Source organism: Fistularia commersonii, unplaced genomic scaffold, assembly GCF_037954325.1.
Source record: "Fistularia commersonii isolate RoL2024-O1a breed Wild unplaced genomic scaffold, RoL_Fcom_v1.0 HiC_scaffold_44, whole genome shotgun sequence".
Taxonomy (NCBI): domain Eukaryota; kingdom Metazoa; phylum Chordata; class Actinopteri; order Syngnathiformes; family Fistulariidae; genus Fistularia; species Fistularia commersonii.
Window position 1 is genome coordinate 957,501 of NW_028234002.1, and position 6,267 is coordinate 963,767.

A 6,267-nucleotide genomic window follows, 5' to 3' on the forward strand; every position below is an offset into this window, starting at 1 on the left:
GGCTACACGCCCACCTACAACTACTTTGCAGTCACCGATCTCTTTCAGGTTACCTCGTCTATACAAGATGTAGTCTACCTGCGTGCTCCTACCTCCGCTCTTATAAGTTACCCTATGTTCCTGTTTTTTCTGGAAAAAGGTATTCACTACACCCATTTCCATCCCTTTTGCAAAATCTACCACCATCTGTCCCTCTGCATTCCTATCCTGGATACCATATCTGCCCATCACTTCTTCATCCCCTCTATTGCCTTCACCAACATGTCCATTGAAGTCTGCACCAATTACCACTCTCTCATTTCTGGGAATATTCTGCATCACTTCATCCAACTCATTCCAGAACTTCTCCTTCTCTTCAGGTTCACATCCCACCTGTGGCGCATAGCCACTAACAACACTGAGCATCACACCTTCAATTTCCAATTTCAGACTCATAAGTCTATCTGACATTCTTTTCACCTCTAGGACGTTCCTTACGAACTCCTCCTTCAAGATGACTCCTACTCCATTTCTCTTCTTGTCAGCACCATAATAGTATAACTTAAAGCCTGCTCCTAAGCTTCTAGCCTTACTACCCTTCCACCTGGTCTCCTGGACACACAGTATATCCAGCTTCCTTCTCTGCATCGTGTCCATCAACTCTCTACCTTTTCCTGTCATAGTCCCAATATTCAAAGTCCCTACTCTCAGTCCCAGGCTCTTTCCTTTCCTCCTCTCTCTCTGCTTCCGAACACGCACTCCTCCTCTTCTTCTTCTTCTTGTTCTTCGACCCACAGTAGCCCGATTTCCATTAGTACCCTGTAGGTCACCAGTACCAATGGCGGTCGTTGTTAACCCGGTCCGCGACCCATCCGGTATGGTATAGTTATGGTTGACTCGCATGTTTGGTTTTGGCAAACGTTTTACGCCGGATGCCCCTCCTGACGCAACCCTCTGCATTTATCCGGGCTTGGGACCGGCACAGGGAGACACTGCTCCGTGCCCCCCCCCCCCAAAGGCAGGCTTGGAGAGACACGGGCCAGTGCCGCCCTGAGGCTGCATTACCCTCTCTTTCTTACATTTATTATAAAAATATGCTTATCTTCCTTTTAGCTCATCACACATGTCTTTATGATTTTCAGTCCATGCCTCAGCCGGCCTGAAGCTCCACTGATGCGCATGTGCGGATGCCTCTATCTAGCGGACATAAAATAAAGACAATCATTCAAATGTGAATGAGTCGGCGTGATGCTCCGGGATGTGTGGAGCTCAGGGAGCTCCACGAGTGAGGGAGTTAAGTTAGGGCGGGGGTGCAAGTAGGCTCTAGGATTCCCCGAGTCGGGGCGAGCGATGGGTTTAGAGGCGTATCGCATTGAAGATAATGGCCGCATATCCTTCTTGGACTTTTCTAAAGCCTTTGACTCGGTCGAACATCCATTTATCATAGCAACGCTCGAACATTTTGGATTTGGTTAAATATTCAGGAATGTGATCCGTGGGCTCTATGAGAATATTCATAGCTGTGTCACCCTGCCAAGCGGCACCACTCCGAGCTTCCATGTTGATGTGGGAATCCCCCAAGGTTGCCCCATCTCACCCTATTTATTTATAATTGCTACCGAAATGCTAGCCGTTTATGTTGAAAAGAGCAACGATATCCAAAAGTTAGACGTGCTGGGGACTGAAATTGTTATTAGCCTGCTGGCAGATGACACAACCTTAGTTTTGAAAAATGAACATCAAGTCCCAATAAGTGCCGAAAACAACCAAAACATTCTCCAAGGCTTCAGGATTGTCATTAAACTTAAAGAAATGCAAACTTCTTGCGCTGCATGACTCGCCACTAAAGGAAATCAGCGATGTTTCCATGAAATCAGAAATAAAATACTTGAGCATTTTCCTATCCAAGGACCAAACGTTAAATCAATCCAGGAACATTGAATCTAAACTGAATCAAAGTAAAGCTTAATTCTAATATATGGCTCCAGAGAGATTTATCAATATTAGGCCGGATATATTTGACTAAAATGGATGTGTTTATCCAGATGTATATACCCAGCGTATTCCAATGCTGCTCCAAATCAACTCGTAAAATCTGTTAACCAAATCAATTTCAACTTTATCTGGAGGAACAGACCACACCATCTAAGAAAAATCACATATGGTGAAAGAAACAAGTGAAGGAGGGCTGAAAGTGATAGAGTCGGACTGCTTGAATGGGACATTGAAGGTGAACTGGTTGAAATCCTGGATCAAACCTCATCGTTCTTTCTGGTATTGTACTCCAAACTACTTATTCAACAAAGTCGGCGGCCTGAGTCTTCTGCTTATCTCTGACTTGGATATCAACAAGATTCCTGTCAAATGTTCAGAGTTCCATAAACAAATATTATTATACTGGAAAATGATATACGTACACAATTTCTCACCACACAGTATAATAGTTTGGAACAATCGATATGTACTGCATGGCAACAAACCTCTGTTTTACAAGGAATGCTTTGAGAAAGGTATATGGTCGATAATTGACTTGATGGATGACACTGGCAGTCCTCTGGACAATGAGCAGTTCTGTACTACACACAGATTCAAGCCTCCCATATTAGAGTTGCTAAAGTTACGAAACGCACTACCTCGACAATTTGTATTCCTGACCAAAAATATAATGACGCACCGAACCGTACAACCACAGTTACCCCGACTATCACTCCAGGGAATCTCAATTGTGGACAAAAAGCGCGGCAACTCCTTTATTAGGAAATGTTTCACAGGAAACTTATTCCCTGGACGTCAAAAAAAAAAAAAAGGATATTTTAAATAAATTTGATGAGGAATCGATTGCCACGCTGCGAACCATGTATCTGACTCTACCCATACCCCCAAGGCAAAAGAGACCCACTTCAAAATTATGACTGACATCTACCCATCTAAGGAATTATCGAGGGTACACTTTAATTTTGAAGATAATATTTGTACATTTTGTGAAGACAACATTGAAACCACTGACCATATATTTTTTCTCCTTCTCATTCCATCGTCACCAGTTTCCTTCTCAAAAGATGATATAACATTCTGTTTACTTATAAGCAACATAACAGATGAACTCTGTGTCAATGTTCTTTTAGGCCTGGCCAAGTTCTTCATTCACAAGAACAGAATGCAAAAATGCTCCCCAAATTTTAATGTCTTCATAAACGATTTTGAAATATAAAAAAAAAAAAAATAAAATCCTTAAAACTTATGGAAAAATCCAAAAACTAAAAAATATAGTTACCCATGTCCGAGGTTCCTTTTTTTTTTGGTAAAAAAAAAAAAACAAAAAAAAAAAAAACAACTTGATTACATGTTACATTCCCCTTGCAATTTTTTTTTTTTTTTTTTCGTTTTAATTTCTTATTTGTCTATCTATTGATTTAATTACTTCCTTTTAATTTCTTTTTTTGTCTCGCACTGTAAATTTCTCACAAACCTGTAACACTATTAACTTCTCATTACATACAGAACAAATGTCCTGATGTCCGTTGCTTCCTCATCCCTGGTTGTTTCATTGACATTCAGTTCTACCTTGCTATGTTTATTTGTACATTTGTATATTTGGGTGTACTATTTATGTTCAATTAAAAACAGTTTGATGTCTGAGATTCCTTGTGAACCGCCAACTTAATTACATGTTATATTCCCCTCACAATTTTTTTTTTTCGTTTTTAATTTTATTTTTCTATCTATTTATTTAATTATATCCTTTTAATTTTCTTTTTTTGTCTAGCATTAAAAATTTCTCGCAAACCGTTAACACTATTAACTTCTGATTACTTACAGCACGAATGCGCTTATGCCCCCCCACCCATCCCGCTTTTTCCGTACGGTGGCAGACACTGAGATCGAAAGCAAATGGGTGTCATTGAAATGCAGTAACAGGGTGATAACAGCCGTGTTCGAAGTGTGTAGGGGCTTATAGGAGAGCAGAAGCACGTCACGCAATTCACCTGAGTTCGGAGGATCGGGAGTACCAGGGCCCATAGCGGAGAAGCGGAAGAGCGCAGTTATGTGTCTCTTCTCAAAGGCGGGGAAGCTGGGGGGCAGCAGGACCCCTTAGAGCGGCTAATGTGAGCCTTCTCCGGACATAGATCACCCGGACTTATGACTGGAGCTCCCGGACCTCCGGGCACACACATATGTGAATGAGTGGATGAGCTAATGTTGGTTTGGTTGTGGATACGTTTCGGCCAATGCTATCAGCACAGCTATGATTATCCCCAGAACGTTGAGAACGAGCTCCCGGAACTCCAGACATGCGTATATAAAAGAGTGGAATTAAGGTGTGTGTGTGTGTGTGTGTGTGTGTGTGTGTGTGTGTGTGTGTGTGTGTGTGTGTATACGTGTGGGACAGAAGTAATGTTGGGGACAGAAATTGTTATTAGCCTGCTGGCAGATGACACAACCTTAGTTTTGAAAAATGAACATCAAGTCCCAATAAGTGCTGAAAAAAACCAAAACATTCTCCAAGGCTTCAGGATTGTCATTAAACTTAAAGAAATGCAAACTTCTTGCGCTGCATGACTCGCCACTAAAGGAAATCAGCGATGTTTCTATGAAATCAGAAATAAAATACTTGAGCATTTTCCTATCCAAGGACCAAACGTTAAATCAATCCAGGAACATTGAATCTAAACTGAATCAAAGTAAAGCTTAATTCTAATATATGGCTCCAGAGAGATTTATCAATATTAGGCCGGATATATTTGACTAAAATGGATGTGTTTATCCAGATGTATATACCCAGCGTATTCCAATGCTGCTCCAAATCAACTCGTAAAATCTGTTAACCAAATCAATTTCAACTTTATCTGGAGGAACAGACCACACCATCTAAGAAAAATCACATATGGTGAAAGAAACAAGTGAAGGAGGGCTGAAAGTGATAGAGTCGGACTGCTTGAATGGGACATTGAAGGTGAACTGGTTGAAATCCTGGATCAAACCTCATCGTTCTTTCTGGTATTGTACTCCAAACTACTTATTCAACAAAGTCGGCGGCCTGAGTCTTCTGCTTATCTCTGACTTGGATATCAACAAGATTCCTGTCAAATGTTCAGAGTTCCATAAACAAATATTATTATACTGGAAAATGATATACGTACACAATTTCTCACCACACAGTATAATAGTTTGGAACAATCGATATGTACTGCATGGCAACAAACCTCTGTTTTACAAGGAATGCTTTGAGAAAGGTATATGGTCGATAATTGACTTGATGGATGACACTGGCAGTCCTCTGGACAATGAGCAGTTCTGTACTACACACAGATTCAAGCCTCCCATATTAGAGTTGCTAAAGTTACGAAACGCACTGCCTCGACAATTTGTATTCCTGACCAAAAATATAATGACGCACCGAACCGTACAACCACAGTTACCCCGACTATCACTCCAGGGAATCTCAATTGTGGACAGAAAGCGCGGCAACTCCTTTATTAGGAAATGTTTCACAGGAAACTTATTCCCTGGACGTCAAAAAAAAAAAAAAGGATATTTTAAATAAATTTGATGAGGAATCGATTGCCACACTGCGAACCATGTATCTGACTCTACCCATACCCCCAAGGCAAAAGAGACCCACTTCAAAATTATGACTGACATCTACCCATCTAAGGAATTATCGAGGGTACGCTTTAATTTTGAAGATAATATTTGTACATTTTGTGAAGACAACATTGAAACCACTGACCATATATTTTTTCTCCTTCTCATTCCATCGTCACCAGTTTCCTTCTCAAAAGATGATATAACATTCTGTTTACTTATAAGCAACATAACAGATGAACTCTGTGTCAATGTTCTTTTAGGCCTGGCCAAGTTCTTCATTCACAAGAACAGAATGCAAAAATGCTCCCCAAATTTTAATGTCTTCATAAACGATTTTGAAATATAAAAAAAAAAAAAAAAAATCCTTAAAACTTATGGAAAAATCCGAAAACAAAAAAATATAGTTACCCATGTCCGAGGTTCCTTTTTTTTTTGGTAAAAAAAAAAACAAAAAAAAAAAAACAACTTGATTACATGTTACATTCCCCTTGCAATTTTTTTTTTTTTTTTTCGTTTTAATTTCTTATTTGTCTATCTATTGATTTAATTACTTCCTTTTAATTTCTTTTTTTGTCTCGCACTGTAAATTTCTCACAAACCTGTAACACTATTAACTTCTCATTACATACAGAACAAATGTCCTGATGTCCGTTGCTTCCTCATCCCTGGTTGTTTCATTGACATTCAGTTCTACCTTGC